The 17,440-nt window shown below is 38.7% G+C and overlaps 1 protein-coding gene across 2 annotated transcripts in view; it reads right to left on the minus strand.

The window, feature by feature from the left end:
• Window positions 1-17,440, minus strand: part of mgat3b (beta-1,4-mannosyl-glycoprotein 4-beta-N-acetylglucosaminyltransferase b) — a 52,276-nt gene that overhangs the window by 33,525 nt on the left and 1,311 nt on the right. The gene's annotated exons all lie outside the window — the stretch shown is intronic.

Here is a 17,440-nt window from a genome sequence, read left to right on the forward strand (position 1 = left end):
CTCGAGAAACAATACAGTGCTGAATTGCAGTGATGCTAACAGGACAAAAACTAAATGACACTACACAAATAGCCATATACAGTACGGCAGTTTTTTTTCTGTACATTGGCGCATGTCGGAGAACGAAAACAACCCGTTTTCCAATCACCTGCGTCTACACAAGTTGCTGTGGTAACTAACGTCAGTTGTGGCCCCTTCGATGTGTGTGATTCACAGCATGGTGGTGCAGATCCTGAACCCAGGCACGGACTACGTGTGTGTGTGTGTGTGTTCAAAAATTTCTGTCTTCAAACTGCCAGTGTGGGTCCAGAACTACAAAGGAGCCTTTTCTCCAGCCTCATTGGCCTCTCCAAGCTCAAATATCTTGTTCCATCAGAGCTTTACTCTGTCCATACAATGGGCTCCTTCTCTCTTATTATTTAGTCCATCAAACCCCCCCCCCCCCCCCCAAACACACACACACACACACACCCATTCTATCGCCTCCATTCTTCCTGAGACTTTCAGGATTGTTTTAAACCATATATCATTATATTAATCACAATGTTGTTCCAACATGTTTCTCATTATAACAATCCTTACTCTTTCCTCGTTCCTCCAAAATTCCTTCCCTTGTAATACCAAGATGTTTTCTTGTAGTAACAAGATACTTCTCTCGATAACGAGATGTTCTCATAAAAACGAGATACCCATAAGACGCTGTTCTCATAAGATGCCTTCTTGCAGTAACAGGATGTCACAAAATATTTTCAAATAACGATTTCTGTTCTTTCAATAATAAGATGATTCAACAAGAATATAGAACAAGATGCTTCTTTTAAGAATGAGACCCTTTTCTCTTAAAAACGAGATGATTATTTCATCTTAACTGGATGTTTTCTAATAACAGTGAGATTATATTATGTAAATTCTGCCTATTTCTCATAATAATGTGAGATCATGAGTTTCATTTTCTCGTAAAAATAATAATACGAAACGAGACGCTTGTCTCATAAGGACGAGATGTTTTCCTGACAAAAATGAAATCTTATGGGACATAAGATTAGAAAACACAACTTCGTTATTAATTGACTACTTGCATGAGAGCGATGAATAAAAACTACATTAGCTTCCTGAAACGGGCGAGAGAATGATTTCAGTGAGTTAAACATGTCGGTTTTATTTAAAACAGAAAGTAAACACACATTAGGACGTGAAGGATTGTGTGGACGAGGTGCTGAGAGAACGAGTCGATGCGGAGCTGTGGGGGATCCAGTAAAGCTGAGATATCAACAACTACGAGACTCCTTCTCTCATTCCACTTTCTCGATCTATCCATTTCCTTCCTTCCTTCCATCCATCCATCCATCCATTTCCTTCCTTCCATCAATTTTCTTCCTTCCATCAACCCACACAATTCCTTCCTTCCTTCCATCAATCCATCTATTTCCTTCCATCAATCCACCCATTTCCTTCCTTCCTTCCCTCCATCCATCAATTTTCTTCTATCCACCCAATTCCTTCCTTCCTTCCTTCCTTCCTTCCTTCCATCAATCCACCCAATTCCTTCCTTCCTTCCTTCAATCCAACAATCCATCAATTTTCTTCCTTCCTTCCATCAATCCACCCAATTCCTTCCTCCCTTCCTTCAATCCACCCATTTCCTTCCTTCCTTCCTTCCTTCCTTCCTTCCATCAATCCATCCCTTTCCTTCCTTCCATCCATCAATTTTCTTCCATCCATCCAATTCCTTCCTTCCTTTTTCCATTCCAGTTCCTTTCTTATTTTTATTCTCAATCTTTACTTCCTTGTTTGCTTTTTTTTCTCCTCTTCTTGCTTCCTTTTGCCTATTTTCCTTCCTCACTATACTTTTTCCTTCCAGTCGTCCACACTTTCTTTTCCTTCCTCGCAGTCTTCTTTCCTTCCTCATGTTTTATCTTATTTTCTCTTTCCTTCCCGACTTAATCACTTTCTCTTTCACTTTTCTCGGTTTCTCTCCTTCTCCTTAGTTCCCTTTTATCCTTCCATCTGATGCCCTGACTGCTTTGTGTGTATCTAGCCTTGTTGTACCCAAAACACAAACACAGACTTGCTTGATATTCACATGAATTTCTTTTTTTCTGCACTCACAGCATCAACAGTCTCTATTTCAACACACCCACAAGCTCATGTTTCTTTACTTGGGCAATAAAACTCCACATTAGAGCTAATCCAGGATTCTTCTTGGCCATCTACACACACTTTAATTAGCATATCCGTCTCATTACAGGGAATCTGGACACAGCCAAGGGGAGAGCGTGTTGTCTCTGGCGGAGTGTGAGGTGAAAAAATCTACTTGCTTGTAGAGTTTTAAAAAAGACAGAAGAAAGGGACAGGAAGACAGAAGAGAGGGACAGGAACAGACACACACTCGCACAAAAGAATAAAAGGGGCACGCGATATTTTAATAGTGCTTTGTGGCCGAAAGCAAGGAGAAAATAAAAGAAAAAATTGAAGGCGTTTTCTGTAAAGAAGTAATTTGTCATTTTACCACATGATTCTACATATAAGGTAAGATCCCCGACACATCTATAAGCGAAGCCTGCCTCTATATTCACACCATGAATTAAAAAAATAAAAATAAACTAGATTTGTAAAGTTCGTCGCGACAAACTTTGATGTTGGCTTTGACGAGGCAAGTATTCGCAAAGGCTGGTGCTTTTTGAGGGCGAGTGGACATAAGGGTCAGTGTTACTTTTGGAGGCAAGTGGACAGAAAGATAGGGTGCCAAAACATTTGGAGGCAAGTGGACAGAAAGATAGGGTGACAAAACATTTAGAGGCAAGTGGAGATGAGCATGTGATGTCATCCGAATACTCCTGAGGAAGTTCCCCTCATTGGGCTGAGTGTTTTGATATATCACATGCCCATGTTGTGCAAAAATTTTTATTTTCACGTGACGTCATCAGAATACACGTGAGGAAGTTCCCCTCATTGTTCTGAGTGTTTTGATATGTCACATGTCCATGTTGTAAAAAGTTTTTTGATTTAGCATATTTTGGGGGCGGGGCTGCGGGACAACCGAAAGGTCAGTCGGTACATCAATTTAAACGTTTGTTCAGTGTATCACCCTAAAGGAGCTGGCCGAGTTTGGTGTAGATAGTTTGAGTTATGAACCTCCAAAGTTTATAATGGGAGTCTATGGGAAAAAGGCCACTTTGAGACCCGGTACCGGAAGTACCGGTACTCGGATCGCTTAGAAAAGACTAAAAACAAACTTCTACAACATATCCGAATTTGGTGCATGTGGCTCGAAAGCTCTAGGCCGCATTAAATTGTATTAATTTTTGTCTAAGCTTAAATAGGAAAACAGAATGTTGGCTTCTACAAAGCCAACATCATAAACAAAAAAAAAAATAAAATAAACACCACCCAAGTTTGATTTGAGAGGTGAGCTCATTTCAGGGCCTGAAAAAGGCAAAAAAATAAAACTAAAATAAAAAAAATCCTTATGTCAAATTTCATGTACAAAATCTGTAAAAAATCTTTTTCCAATGATTTATTTGAAATGATATTAGTATTACAGGTCCAGGAAAACATTCAAATGTTAAATATTGCAGCTTTAAAAATGAGTTTGTAAAAGCAGGAATCAGACAATACCGACCTCTCAGAGCCTAGACTGTACGGCTATAGACTGTTAATGAAGAAAAATAAAAGGAAGCAATACCAAGATGCAGCGTGATCACACACTTATGAGCTGTTTGTCCTTTTTTTTTTTCTTCACCAAATCACAAAACAAAGGAAGAAACTGGCCTCAGCGATCAGTTTCACCAGCAGCCTGGAAACAAATTCGTTTTGTTCTTTGTAGTTGATATTAAGACCACACACACACACACACACACACACACACACACAATAGTACAACCATAGTGTATTTAACACAAGCCATGCAGTAAATGTGCAGAACGTTCTAGATACACATCACTATGGTGTTATTATACTAATAAGCAATGACAAATACAGTTTGTTTAAGGTTTGTTGTTGGTTTGTTTTGCTAATATCTGTTTGTTAATTAAGGACATGGTGGTTTTCAACCATTTAAAGTTGCACGTGAGGTCTGCAAAACAAGTTCATTGCAGTTATTTTATTATGCACAATTATAATTTTTCTCTGAAGTTAATAAGACAAAAAGGACAAAAGGAAAAATTAATTTAAAAAAAAAAAAAAAAACACCAAGATGCAGCGTGATCACACACTTATGAGCTGCTTGTCCTTTTTTTTTCTCAGTAAAATCGCAAAAAGGAAAAAACTTGCCTCAGCGTTCAGTTTCACCGCCAGCCTCGAAAGCTCAAACTCATTTTGTCCTCCCTATTAAGTCGATCCAAAACGTTCCTCAAAAGGCACACCGTGTCCAGGGCCCAGGATGCCACCAAGTTGAACACGTGCCAGGTTTAGAACTCAGAAAAAGACACTCTTGACATGTGAACAACATGCACAGTTGTGCTTCTGTACTTGCCTACAGCTTTAATGTCACGTTCCGGCAAGATTCACCTGAGATTTCTTTTGTTTGGGGTTTGCTGCACTCCAGCCTGCCAAGGCACACCCTCTGTGGAACACACGCTCAGCTTCTATTTCCACACAATCTTAAAACTGATCCGGGTTTTCGGTATCACTCCATGACCGCTAGAGCACATGAGAGTGCCTGCCGTCCCTTCTGATAGGTCCATATCTTGTATATACACCGCAGACCTTGGATCAGAGACGATGTGCAAAGGGCGGGTGACGGTAGAGCATGAGCGCGAGTGTAACAAACATAACTCCAACCTGATTAAAAAAAAAAAAAAAGACACCCTTTGTATGGGAGGGCGAGGTGGGAGGGAAGAGATTAAGTCTGGCGAGGGGAAAGAGACAAGGCCATGTAGGAGCTGTGATGTCTCAATGGTCTGTTGCTCTATAAACAAAGATACAGGATGGGTGTGGCCAGATAAAAACAATGGTGGGCTGAGATCTTTAAAAAAAAAATAAAATAAAAAAAATAAAAAAAAGTGTTATGAAGGAATTGAGATCAGCAGGTTAGGTGTTTAACGCCACATAACGAATTACACACACAGTAAAAGTAGAAAACTCTACACACACACACCCCCCCAATATCGTTATTGGTATTCTTTTGACAGACACTAGACACTCGCCAAACCTTCCTGCGAATGTGTCAGTCTCACAAACTGGGAGTCCAGACATTTTTGAAACGAAAGAAAGAACGAGAGAGAGTTGGTCATTGTCTTCTGGTCACATCATCACGGAAACATCATGAAGCAACGTCTAAAGCATTCTTCTTTCACAAGAGAAACGAAGCACACTTTAATTCCTGACTGAAAAATTCATTTCATCCAAACATTACTCTGGAAGTGTAGCAACATGTGCAGACAACACCCTGTGTTAACTGCAGTAGCACACATACACACACACACACACACACACACTTTAGACTACACAACCATAGTGTATTTACACAAGCCATGCAGTAAATGTGCAGAAAGTTCTAGATACACATCACTATGGTGTTATTATACTAATGACCAAAGACGAATATAGTTTGTTTAAACTGTTCGCATCTGGAAGGTTTGTTGTTGGTTTGTTTTGCTCCTTTTTGTTTGTTAACCAAACGTTTTTCAACCGTATAAAGTTACACGCGAGGTCTGCAAAATGAGTTCATTGCACTTATGCACTTATTTTATTATACACAATTATACACAGATCATTCCCTCAACAGCCTCATTTTTTTTCTCTCCCCTGAATTTAAAAAGACAAAAGAAAGAAACATATTGGAAAACCTACAGACACTAATGACTCCTTCCATAAAAGGTTAAATAAATACAAAAATAAATAAATAAATAAAATAAAAAGCTATAGTAAACTTATATAAAAAAAAAACTACAACATAAAAAAAATTATTAATATTAATATAAACATAAATATTAGCTATTTCTATAGAAATTCTAAAAAGGTATGACAATAAGTGGATTATTTTATTAATATACAAATTCCACAGGTTTGCCTCTATATAGAAAAAATAATTAGCACCTTCCGACCAATCAGATTCGAGAATTCCAGCACACTACGAACCATATCTCTAGAAGATTTCTTTTCCTCTCTGAGTGACTGGTCATGAGTGTGTTTAATGGATGTAGGTGTTAACCAGTCTATTTAGAAAGCGAGTAGGCTGAACAAAAAATAAATAAATAAAAGACTTCAAGACACAAAATCACAGCTTTTGGGTCAAGGCGTTACAAAACCGAAGATGTGACTCAAGCTCTCTCCTATTTCACAACCCGTACTCTGTAATCGGACTGGTCTAATATATGCGCCATTGTGAGATTAGTCAAAGAGGAGTCGCCCACATGTAAACATGTTTTCTCTCTCACACCCGAACGCTAGCTCACACACGCACGAATTGTGAAGCTTTTTTATTCTTTATGAAATAATGGATCTTCAGGGCATGGACTCTAAAAGAGACCCCCTGAAACACAAATGTGTGTGAGGGCTGGTTGAATGTGACACGTCCTTTATTTACAGACAAACACGGCGCTGTTGTCTGTTTGGCTATTACAGCTCCGGCACAGTGAGGCCACTGTTTTGGTCACTACTCAGCTGTGTGTGGGTTTTAATTCGATACTGTGATTTACACTGTTTGCTTGTGGAAGTGAACAGACCAGGACTGTGGCTTCCTTTCAGCTGAAACAAAAAAAAAAACAAAAAATGTTCTAAAAAACAAAAAAAAAACAAAAAAACTAACAAATGTTCCGCTAGCTGTGTATCTTTTTCCTCAGTGATCGGTTTTCATGTCTTGCACTGTGACCCATTTCTGTATTAGGATAGAAGAATTAGAAGTGAAGCCTTTATTTTGGTCACATACATTACAGCACTGCGAGATTCTTTCTTCACTTATCCCAACTTTGAAAGTTGGGGTCAGAGCACAGGGTCAGTCATGATACAGCACCCCAAGAGCAGTGAGGGTTAAGGGCCTTGCTCAAGGGCCCAACAGTAACAGCTTAGCAGTGCTGGGACTTGAACCCCGATCCTCCGATCAACAGCCCAGAGCCGTAACCACTTGAGCCACCACTGCTCTTTTTTATAAACATACAGTCCTACACAGCTGTGATCAAGTCAGCCCTGTGTACATCTATTATAGCCTGCTTTGGTTCAGCCACCAAGTCAGACGTCAGTAGGCTGCACCAGACAACATCAACTATAACAGCTGAGAGGATTAATAGTGTGCCCCTACGCAACCTACAGGACATGTACGATTGCAGGGTGAAGAAACAGGCAGGTAACATCATTAAATCCCTGTCTCAACCTGGACGCAGTCTGTTTGCTCTTCAGACGCTATAGATCACTACGGACCAAAACATCTAAGCACAAGAAGAACATTTCTTCTCACATATCCATATTAAACAACTCACACACCCACAATAACATATCTGGTCTGTTAGAGTGGAATGTTCATATACAATACAGTGCCATATTTTATCTTTTTACCCTTTAGTCTATATTTAGATATGTATACAATTTGTATAGTAGAGCTCCTGCAACCACAACAAATTCCTTGTGTCCGTGTCTGAGTAAAATAAGTCAAATGAAGCTGATTCTGAAGCATTTTTACTCATTTAGTAATAAACAAGTTTGCTGTTGATTTGTTCTGATAGAAATACCTTTATTGACAAACACCGTACGAAGTTATACAAAACTATTTCAGGCTTGACTATTAAAATAGTCTTCGATTTATTTTACTTAGATATTTTCTAACTGAATTTAAAGTCTGCACAATAGTCATTAACACGTGAATCCCGGCTATTATTGCGTCATTTCAATCACAATATGCATACAATTGTGTAATTTTTTAACTATAAACTATAAATTTTTGCTAATTAAGTGCTTCACTTACACGCTAAATCTAACAATTATACTGTAAACAATAACAGATAAATATGCTAATACAGCTCTTTTTATCTGACAAATGCCATTTGCAAATGATTATTGATTACAAACGAATTGTGTGCGTGTTATAGGAAATAAAATCAACAACAGGGTGCTGTGATGGTGTGTATGATACTAGCATGTTTTACTCCTCTTACGCCACAACGGTTAGCCGACGAATCCAAGAACCATCTGCATGTTTAATCCAATTATAGTCATGCTTAACACTGAGGAATGTCTACAAGTACTTATTTATTTGTGTTATTTATGGATGTTTATAGGAATTATCACACTTATAAACAGCCATTCCCATAAACGATGACGAAGCCTGTTTTCAAACCCCTAAGTGCACTCGGTTTGGCAGTAATTGGTAAAGCAAACCACCTACATGTGTGTATGCAATGACTTGCATTACTGCTGTTATTGCTTGTCTTCCTGTTTATATATAATGCCTCTTATTCTTATATATACGTTTTCTTCAAACGTTCTATGATTCTAATCTAAGCAAGGACGAAGTCCCAATCTCTTACAGAATAAATTATTTACCGGGAAATACCTCACACATTGCGTCAAATCTCCAGCAGTACATCTTCCTTCTGGTTTTATTATTTTATTTTCTTTATTTATTTTATCCATGGACTTTTAACGGTCAAAAAACAACTTTACAACTTTTAAGATTAAATCATTCGCACTTTACGTGGCAGTTTGTGTGTCTAGAAGAGAAAGTTGAAGGCCACCAATATTTTTTAATGGTATAGAGACATTTATAGGTTTTTTCTCTGGGTGTGATGGAAAGCTGGTTTTCAGATGCTACACTATGTGAGAGTGGGGCAGTTGTCGCCGTTAGGGTTACATGCTGCCGACTTGACGGTTGTGGCTTCAAATTCGGAGAATTTTTGACCGTTGGAGGAACAAATAAAAAAATTTCAGAAATGTTCCACTTATGACAAATGTTGAGAAATTGTTATAGTTGCATGGTATTTTTGTGTTATGGAACAATACCAGATTTCCATTTCCTGTTAGCAACACTAGTTAGACCATAGAGAGCATTTGGGGTGAGAAAACATATAGATAAGAAAAAAAAAAATGGGTGGTTTTTAAGGCCTGGGAAAACCCTTCAACATGGTAATGCATATTGTAATCATGTACACCCCCTATTTGATTCAATAGGTCCTGCTCAGTCCCTAAATACGTGTTTAGTATGAAAATAAATCTAAACAGCCACCTTGTTGGTATTGTCATGTGACCTACGACACAAAAACTGGTTTTTCTAGTTTAAACCTTCATCAAGTTCATAATTAACCTCAGATGTTGTTGAACAAGAGGTTTAACCACAAAGAACAAGAATTCCCTTAGAGCTTGCACATTTTTGTTTGGGACAGCTCTTTAATGCCAGATTAGATACGAGATAGTGGAGTGTTAATTGTCTCCATACCGCAGAATCTCAGAGGAACCAGAAGGTCATGTAGGTATTTCACACATACTGTTTTATCTAGCTAGCTAGCCATACTACAGAACGTACACAACGCACCCAGATTTGCAGACGTTTTATTTTTTAATTTACTATGGGGATGAATAAAAGTATCTAGCTAGCTATTTATTCATCCGCATAGGAAATTTAAATGTAAAAAGTCTGTGCAAATCTGGGTGTTAAGATGCGTTGTGTACGTTATGTAGCATGGTTCAGAACAGTAAACTTCTGAATACTAAGAATTCTGAATACTGATTATATTATATTTCTCTGATTACGATTTTTCCGACTATATTTAGTTATTTTTTTTATCTACTTGGGGGAAAAAAAAAATTATATATATATATATATATATATATATATATATATATATATATATATAATATATATATATATATATATATCTAATTTTTCTTCTTATATTGTATTCACTGTTGCATTATTTTTATTTCTTTATTTTGTTCTTTTCTCTAATCTTGGCTTTTTTGTTTTTTGCAGTCGTACAAAGCATTTCACTACTTCTTATACTGTAGAAATTTTTTATTTACTGCTAGCAGCGTTGTAGGGATAATACACTACACTACACTACACTACAGCTACTATAGTGACCAACAAAAAAAAACTAAATTATTATTTTTCCTAGAACTGAAATGTGATTGAAAGTCTGCAGAAGAGACCAAACATGTGTAAATGTCCACACCGAAAAAAGGAACATGGAAAAAAAAATCAGATTTAGGGAAAAAAATATTGCGTACATTTTACATAACGTGTTTCTCAACAAAAGGTGAATTTCTTAATGACTAGATTATATGAGAGATCAATTCACGTAGAATTCTAACACGGAAAAAACTTACATGGCGAGATCTCATAGAAGTATTAGCACTGCTGGGAATGAAATTCAGGCTTAAATCATACATGGTACTATAGAGTAGTGGTAATGTGTCTGTTGCAAAACTATAGTTGTGAGGTCACGTCTCACTTGACATTTGGTTTTACGAAAATACACTCAAATCATGTGGGGTATATAAAACGGCTTGGGGTAATGTTACTCAAGTCAATCGTGTAGAACCGACGTATGCATTTTAACGGAGTGAGTTTAAGCTTTTTAGTTTTATTTATTATTTACAGTGTTTTCAGTAGTTTCTGATAGCAGCTGCTAGATGTATATTGATTTCATTAGTGTCCAAATAAACATCCAATAAACAAACTACAGTGATACCTCGAGATACGAGTTTAATTCGTTCCGTGACCTTGCTCGTATCTCAAATTGCTCGTATCTCAAAGCAATTTTCCCCGTTTAAACGAATTGAAATCCCATTAATCTGTTCCAGCTCGCAAAAATTCCACTCCAGTTGTTTTGTTTATGTGTTTTGAATATGAAAAATGTTCAGTACCTGTATTTATAACTGACAAATATTGTATAAAATCATACAGTAATAAAAGAGAATGTTAAAAAATATAAACTGGTTTTACTTTACGGAAGATGCGCACGGAGGTTGAGGGAGGAGTAAACAGGCGGAGGAGTAAACAGGCGGAGGAGTTAGGAGGAATTACACTTTCACTTTCGTTCACTTACTCGCTACTGTACACTCTTAATGCTACTTTACACTTAAATGGAACTTAACTAAACTTCATTTAGAGCGGGGAGAGCAGCAACTAGAAAATAGAATAGACCCCCAGTAGTATAACAGAACCATTAATCATGCATAGAGTTAAAAATAGGAAAGGAAGGAGGAGGGAGTTGGAGGAGGGAGTTTAAATCGCAGCAGCAGCGAAGCGCTAGAAAGCACTCGTATCTCGAGGTATCACTGTATAAACATAATCAACGTAACAACTCACTTGATCAAAGACTTAAGCATCATTCAGGTTAGACTTGTCTCTCATCTTCAGGTCCACGTCGCTGCTCTTGACTTGACAGAGAAGTTGACGCTGTTGTCGCTTGCAGTTTTAAGCAGACTGACCCATTTTACAGCTCTGATCCTCTCAAGTTATCCCATAAGGAGACCATTTAACAAAGAAGTATACAGAAACTGGATACAAAAGATACGTACGGAGATTTTAAGTACATAATAGTGCCACTGGCTGGAAACATGAAACACCAGAGAAAAGCAAGAAGCAAGAACACCCCAAGGAACATGTAGTGGAAATATATACAAAGTGCAAAGAATTAATAACAGGACACAGGAAACTAAATCAACACAATAGAAAAAGCATGAGGAAAACTGGGGACAAAAAGGTTTCAGGACAACTTATTCCGTCAAGTAAATAAAAAAAAAATAAATAAATAAATAAATAAAACACTTACAGGAAGTCAGAACTCTGATGGAATTTCCCAGGCTGCCTCACTAATGTGTCGGTTTCATTTTCAGCAAACCATCCCAAAGAAAGTCTGCCCTTTATTTGTCCTTCCTTGCTAAATTTTTTTCATCCCTCGTTCAAGTGATTGAGCGCAGCAGACAGCTGGCTGGCACAGAGGCTGGAACAGCTGCCTACCCTTTCCATTTCTATTCCTCTCTCTCTCTCTCTCTCTCTCTCTGTCTTATCGACGTCTCCAATAAAGTGGACCAAATTTGTTTGTTTTGGCTTAACCGCCAATGATTTTCATTGTTTAAAGACCATCCCTTTTATGCAAAGCAAGAAAACAAAAGAGATGTATCGCTTTCGTGCAGGTACAAACGTCAAATAAGGGCTTGTCAAATTGCCACCGACTAAACAAAACCTTCTGACAGAATACATGTAGCTGTCCAGTAGGCTAAATAGAGCTTTCCCGGAAACACCACTTGGGGGGAAAAACAACTGGCGTGCTTCATACGTAGCTAAAAGGATGAATGAAGTGTTTGTTCTTTTTCAGAAGATGATTAAAGTTAGCTGGAACTGCCTTTTTCGTAACTGATGTTTGTGTGCGCATGTGTGTTCCTTTCCATGACTCGTATTTACACATCGTCCCTGTAAGTGAACTCAAATGAAACGTTCCATAATCCATCTCTCTCTCTCTCTACGCCACACAGAGGTCAAAGCCAAGCCAGCACCATTTTCCCTAAAGTAAGTATGTTCAGTAAGGTGACACGTACAGGACAAAAGGCAGCCAGTAAGAATGGCTGCTATTCTGGGCTATGGATTTTGACAGAGTGCCTGTGTGTGTGTGTGTGTGTGTGTGTGTGTGTGGGAGAGAGAGAGAGAGCAAGCTGTGGAGCCTTATATAGAAAGAGCTCAGGGACAAGTGTGAGCTGATGGAGATGTTCCATCATTTCTGAAGTGCCTGGCAAATAGCATCACAGTTGGTGAGCCGTTCATTGCAAACCCGAAACAGTCACGTATGCATTGCCTCTTATCTACCGATGTAGTTCGGGTCCATCATTTGAGTCCTGAATGTCTTGTACGTACTCGACAGTCAGAACAGCGATTTGACTGACACCTGAACACTTCACTCAATAAAACATCATTCGAGTGGTTACTGCATGGGCAGCGGACAGGTCATGTGACACAGTCAGCACCAAACCCCCTCTGCCATCATTCACTGGCTGGTTCTGAATGAGAAGTAAGAAACCGTAGTAATCATGCTAAGCACTCCCAAATAAGTCTGTTCTATCGCTGGGTAAACCAACAGAAGCCTTACAGAGCTCACAGACACACTCAGTCCTTTGCTTTAAATATCAACGTTCACTAGAAGTGTGACATCATCTGTAATAAATAATACTATCGTCCAAAAATAGCCCCCAAATATCACCTGTGGTTTAGAAGGGAGAAAAAAAAATTAACTCCATAACCTGGTTACAAGTTAATATCTACTTATAATAGCTAATAAAACAATAGAAACTATGAACGCATGAGCTTTGTGGTAAACAGCAGCGGAGAGACTTCAACAACATGCTGGGTCATTTTATTAATTTAAACCACGGCTCATGATTTAAGAGCAAAGACATTTATAACTTTATCTGTTTGTCAGCAGGAACTCATGAAGGTTGAAATCTATCTTTCGAGAGCTACTCTATATAGCATTACCGGCTGTGTTAGCAGCAGCTAGTTCTTCAATACAACAATAAAATAACTCATCAGATTGCTCAAAAGAAATCACACAGCGAGATCTTTAAAGACAGAAGTGAAACAGACAAAACACAGAGGTTTAAAAAGGAATCTACAGCAGCACACTGCTAATTCAGCTAAAAAGAAACGAACACTAGCAGCCTTCCATTAGCATGCCATGATTTTCTTCATGCTAATTAAGGCTTGAGAGCTTTCACTTCTTGTTAAGCATGACAGGATGCAACTATAGGTTGTTAATTGAAAAACATAAACAGAGTAATTCGATTAAAACGCAATCACACAGCAATAGTGTTGTTAGCGTAGCATATGAAAGAGTAGCAGAGCCCAACATCGAATACTGAGGTACATCAAGTAGTACACCGGGACAAATTTAGCCGTTTTAACATTTTCATGTTTTATATCATTGGCTTGAACCATTGGATTCCAGAATTAATTTAAAAAATAAAAAAAATAAAAAAAGTCTTCTAGTGCTAGCTTTTAATCCCTCCTCCGCATTCTGAGCTTTTTGCTGATTGCGCTGAAGAAATCTCCTCTCAGCAGGCCTATTCTGAAATCTCCGCCATCTGTAGCACACACTGCTTTCAACAAGGCCATTAAACACTGCTGATCAAGACCAAAAAAAAATAAAAATGACCTACTTAATCAGAAATTGCTCCTGTAATCTCAATCCTTGGCCAAAATTTCCATTACAAAAAGAACTGCATGATAACCGCTAAAATGATCTTCACATTCACTTTCACAGTATTGAGATCACAACGATTTATCACAACTATTTAACCAAATTATGAACGTTAACCTTAGAAGTTCTACTGAATAGAAGACAGGATTTTCTTCATAGTACATGTTATAAAACTTTAAAACCACTGAAGAACCAGAGGACGTATTTGATTCTTGTGATACTGTACAAGCACTCCTGGCTTAAATCCTATTAATAAAACTAATGGGAGACTACGAACGCTGAGCACGTACCAGTGGAATGAAAAATGATTTCTAACTTAAGCCACATGGCTAATTTTATCCAATACAGTATCACAGTATGAAACAGTATCACTTCCTAAAATACTCACTCACTCGCTCACTCATTTTCTACCGCTTATCCGAACTACCTCGGGTCACGGGGAGCCTGTGCCTATCTCAGGCGTCATCGGTCATCAAGGCAGGATACACCCTGGATGGAGTGCCAACCCGTCGCAGGGCACACACACACACACTCTCATTCACTCGCGCAATCACACACTATGGACAATTTTCCAGGGATGCCAATCAACCTACCATGCATGTCGTTGGACCGGGGGAGGAAACCGGAGTACCCCCGAGGGGAGGAAAACCCCGAGGCACGGGGAGAACATGCAAACTCCACACACACAAGGCGGAGGCGGGAATCGAACCCCCAACCCTGGAGGTGTGAGGCGAACGTGCTAACCACTAAGCCACCGTGCCCCCCTTCCTAAAATACTGTAGTCCATTTTTACATCTTTAGGATAATAACTGACAAAATGGTGGTTTGAGAGCACGTCATGTAGGGTTTTATTCCTATTATATAACCGGTACTAGACGACTGCGATTTAATAAGAAAAGGACAGGCATGACTTTTTATCCATTTATAGTTACGTTTATTATTGCGTAACATGAAGCAAGTTAGTTCCAAAGATTTCACCATTTAAACTCTAGACTCCATTCACACTGGAGACTAATGACTAACGTGAGCATTAGCCCCCAGTATAGAAAGTATAACGTATCCGAACAAGTGTGTTAATATAAAGCTGTGATTTGCCTTTAGCTACCGACCAATCATAACAGAATTCAATGGAGCTGGAGTGTAAATGTACATAAAGTTGTAAATTCTATATTCAACACATAATGTGTCAAATCTAAATTGAAGGTAATGGGTCAAATTGAAAGAAAATATTAAACAGCAATGAACCAATCAGCACTGAAAGAGGAAATCCCACATATGTGCATTTATTCTGAAGCACTCAATAGGTCTAGAAACTGGAACTTCTTTGTTGTGTATGAAAGCCAGTGAGTTCGTCTGGCCAAGTTTAAGATTCAGCTTCGAGCTCCAGCAGCTCCAAGGCATCAGACCCCTTGCTGATAGAATTAACGAGGAGTCAGTCTTGTCGGGCACAGCATGGGAGAGCACTCTCATCGCTCCTTTCACCTCTCCCATCCATGCTTTACCCCTGTTGTTTTTTTTTTCTAAGAAAGAGATGTGGTTGCATTACATGCAGCTGTCCGTCTCAAAGAGTACACCTCAGGGAAAACAGGAACAGCAGTAGAGAAGGTGGGCGAAGCGGAGACACTTTGCCAGGGGCCCGGTTATAGATGGTTGTCACATCGAAGAGAGAAAGAGTCAGCTTTACTTGATGTGTATCAATCTACACACTGCTGCCCTACTGCCTCTCGCAAAATGGGTATATTTAGCATTTAATGGCAACGGAGGCGCCATCTGGGGCGGCCATTTCGCACCAAATGATACTGTAAGCACATATACTTCATGCAAAGTTGAATGAGGTGTAAAATGAGGTGAAATGATCTAGATGGTCTAGAACTGAAAATTTACATCTCTATCAGCTTTGCATGTCAGCCTGTAAAATGTCAGTCTAATGGTACTGAAATGTCACACAAACAAATAGAGCGGAGGACGACCGGCTTTCTAGCATTCCTTAGAGACTCTAATGTTTCGTCATCTGATGTGACCATGGACTTTAAGAGGAAAAGGTTGTTTCACTGATACTACAATCATCCATGTTTAGTTGCTACTATCCAAACAAAACTCTCAAGTAACCTTTAACCATACTGTAAGGATGCAGTGAATGTTCCATCCAGTGACCCACTGTTTTCAAAAGGTCTGACTTCAGAAACCAAATCAGATTGAACATAGTGGTCAGATTCAAGATGGCCAACCAGAACCAAGATCTTCAAGATCTTCACTGTGAGTACCTGTGTCTGACAATAATAAGAGCCATTTCTGAGAAACATACTGTACACAGAGACTGTGCAGACATTTTGTTCAAGCTTAATACTGCCTTCACAGAGGAGAGCTTGGTTTTAATGTGCAAAAAATAATAAAGCACATTATATTAAAGCAAATATTAATCACATACAGTATACTCCTAAATAGGGGACTTTGCTGATCTAAGCGGTCATGCTAAGAGGAAAACAAGCTTCGTTCTGAACCACGACTGCACCTTTTCTGATCTCCACTCCAGGCCAGTGCACATTTTCAAGGATTCATAGCTCCAAACACATCTCATCCAACCCACGAAGTGCTTAATAATGAGCTGGTGAACTAGATCAGATGTGCTGGGAGTTAGGAGACCTTGAAGCTATGCAAAGCAGTGAGCCTCTGAGACTGGAGTTGAGAAAGCCTACACTAGAAAACTGTCATAATCAAGTGGCCTAAAGGCTCGAGCAAAGATTAAACACATTACACAGAATTGCTTTACACATGAATTCTATTTTGATATTTCTCACAGATTAACAGGCTGCAGAAACCTTCTGCTGTATTTGGAACCGAGCAGGATAACAATTCGATCAGGAACACCAACATAGATCGATTAGATTAGATAGTGTGTGCTTTGTCTACTTTTAGCTTTGGATGATAAACATCAACCTTGTTCATGTTCATTCCACCCACAGCTCTATTTCAAATAGAATAACTTCTCAATAACTGCTCAGGATGCGTCACGTATGCGTCAGCGAAGTGGGCTGTAAAATAGCAACACGAAATCAAACCTAGGGGGTTTTTTGCTCGCTGTCACCACCCAACATGACCGATAATCTGCACGAATCTACAGTCTGAGCTAGAAAGAATTCAGCCACAGCCTCACTTTCGCTTTATACCATGGAAGTCTATGATCAGCTTTTTTTTTTTTTTTTCTTTTCTTATTCTTAAACTTTGTCCAACACAAAACAGCATAGCATGAATTTAATAAATACAGATTTACAGATCAATCTACAAATAAATATATTGAATGGTTTTGATATGTA

The sequence above is a fragment of the Tachysurus vachellii genome, chromosome 4, assembly GCF_030014155.1.
Source record: "Tachysurus vachellii isolate PV-2020 chromosome 4, HZAU_Pvac_v1, whole genome shotgun sequence".
Classification (NCBI taxonomy): Eukaryota; Metazoa; Chordata; class Actinopteri; order Siluriformes; family Bagridae; genus Tachysurus; species Tachysurus vachellii.